The sequence below is a fragment of the Gymnoscopelus microlampas genome (genome assembly GCF_963454915.1).
Source record: "Gymnoscopelus microlampas genome assembly, chromosome: 2".
NCBI classification, from domain to species: domain Eukaryota; kingdom Metazoa; phylum Chordata; class Actinopteri; order Myctophiformes; family Myctophidae; genus Gymnoscopelus; species Gymnoscopelus microlampas.
The window spans coordinates 787501-789974 of NC_139939.1; the positions used below are offsets into that span (position 1 = coordinate 787501).

Genomic DNA, 2474 nt, shown 5'->3' on the forward strand with positions numbered 1-2474 from the left:
GCCGCCCCCAAGCCCTAGGAGTATGTGCAATGACCGTTATCACCCTTCTCCCCGCCCGGCTTCCCTCCCCTGAACACGGGCCATTTGTGTTCGACAAAGCCGGATGCACCACGGTGGATTCGAACCCACAACCTCCTTGGTGGTGGGCAGTGACCACCCAGGCGCAAATCAATAGTTCTCAAACTTTTTCGTGCCGAGGACCCCCAAAATTACAAGTATTTGGCCGCGGACCCCCATCTGAAAATGTTTTGGGCCAGGGACCCCCAGAAGAGAACGTTTTTTGTGTTAAAAACATTCAATTTTTTTCATGTATATATGTTAAAGTGGTTAAACTGCTTGAGGACCAAACCAAAGAACACGCTTTTTGAATAGGATTGGACGTCTTGTCAGTAAGAATACTCTGAAGATTCTTGCAGGGGCCCTCATACAAGGTTATTATGATTATGCATGCACCTCATGGTATCACAACACCTCCAAGGCCTTAAAAACAAGGCTCCAAACATCCCAAAACAAACAAGTAAGGCTACTTCTTGGCCTCAATCACAAAACCCATCTAACCCCTGCTCATTTTGCTAGGATTGGATGGCTTAGGGTTGAGGACAGAGTACAGCAACTTGCTATGGGCCTGGTCTTCAAGATACACCACAACATTGGGATCCCCCTGTATTTGTCTAAATACTTCCTAAATGTTAATGAAGTCCATGATCATAACACCAGAGGCAGCTCCACAAATCATGTGCAACCCAGATTTGGCTCAACAAAGGGAATTAACTCGTTCTCATGCTATTTATCAAAAATGTGGAATGCCCTACCAAAAGGAGTAAAGGAGTGTAAAACCCTACTCACTTTCAAAACTGCCCTAAAGATACACCTTCAGGAGGCTACAATTTGAAAATGGCCCCTGTCTAAGTCTTAACCTACCCCCCCTACCCCCCCCCCTCTCTTTTTCTTCTCTTGTACATTTTTTTTCACTCTTCATACCAGTAACCTGTAAACTGATTGTATGACGTTCTGTATAGTAGCGTGTTTATCTGTCTGTCTCGTATATGTCATCATGATTTGTGTGCCTGGGGATCTCATCTTAAACAAGCTCAGTGCTTAATGAGTCTTCCAGTTTAGTAGACCTTGTATTGTGAATTTTGTACTTCCATGTACTGCTGTTCTCATGTCTTACTAAATAAAGTACATCAATCAATCAAACCCCCTGGAACCCCATCAAGGACAGCTGAGAGAGAACCCTGAGACTCACTTTGAGAACCAGTGAGCTAGGGAGTGCATGTGCGTGTGAGTATAGGACAATGCTGTCTTTGGATAGCTTCTTCTATCCTGTGAGTGTATGAGCTTACAATTTGCACCGATTTTGTATCCATCTGGTTTTGTGATACATATTCCTTTTTTCCCTCTTTTCCATATAAAAAAAAATTGCCATATCAATACGTTTATCCCAGCAAGACCCACAGCTATTTATTTATTTATTAAATAAGTAATTTACCCATTTATTTTTTTATTTTTTTATGTATCTATTAATTCATTAATTAATGTATTTATTTATGTATTTACATATTTATTTATTTGCTTGTTTTCATGTTCAACGAGTGGAAAGAAAATGGTTTAAATAAATGTAATTATTCTGCAGTAGTTTGATAGATAAGATTTTATTATAAGATTCTTATTATCATTATTATCATTATTATTAGTAGTAATAGTAGTAGTATTAGTAACAGTGTTATTATCATTATTCATATTATTATTATTACCATTATCTTTATGAGAGCTAAATAAAAAGCAACCTATTTGCCCCACCACCAGCAGAGAGCAACGAGAAAGAAGTGACATGTGAAGTAAGAACCGACCTTGGCTGGTCAAAATGCCCCAGCAGGCTCTCTTCCTGTCGGGTAAGTCCTCGGCCGAAGACCGCTGTCTCTTCCCGGACACAGTGGAGGGGACGTCGGGCATGGTGACAGCTGTGTCCCGGTAGGTGGGTGTAATGACACGACAACAACCGTTACAGGCTCTGCCGCAGCACTGTTTATTTATTATGGTCACTTGACTTCTGCAAAACACGCTCCAAGCGGCCGAAAACAGCCGAAAATAGCCGATCGGAGGGAAAACAGCAGATCCACAAGCTCACAGAGCTTGTGGATCTGCTGTTTTCCCAACGACGGAGCCAGAAATAGCGAGTCGTCCTCCAGCTCGGTGTTACGGGGACGTTGGTGACCCATCGAGACGTGTGACCATGTTGTGGAATTTGCACAACGTCATATACGTGGCCTAAATGCAGTGTGAAGTAACTAAATACATTTGCTTCAAGTACTGTACTTAAGTACATTTTTGAGTTTTTTATTTTTCTTATTTTATTTTACTCGAGTATTTCCCTTTTTCAATACTTTTACTTCTACTCTGTTACATCTCAGAGGCAAATATAGTACTTTTACTCCACTACAATTATTGGACAACTTTAGTTTTTACTTTGT

General features: G+C 40.9%; 1 pseudogene across 1 annotated transcript in view; it reads right to left on the minus strand.

The window, feature by feature from the left end:
* LOC311061321 (ankyrin repeat and SOCS box protein 5-like) overlaps positions 1-2087 on the minus strand; it is a 21313-nt pseudogene extending 19226 nt beyond the window's left edge. Inside the window, exon 1 of the transcript XR_014602916.1 lies at positions 1854-2087. The product of XR_014602916.1 is annotated as an ankyrin repeat and SOCS box protein 5-like (transcript). The remainder of the gene's footprint in view (positions 1-1853) is intronic.
* Between the last annotated feature and the right edge of the window lie 387 nt (positions 2088-2474).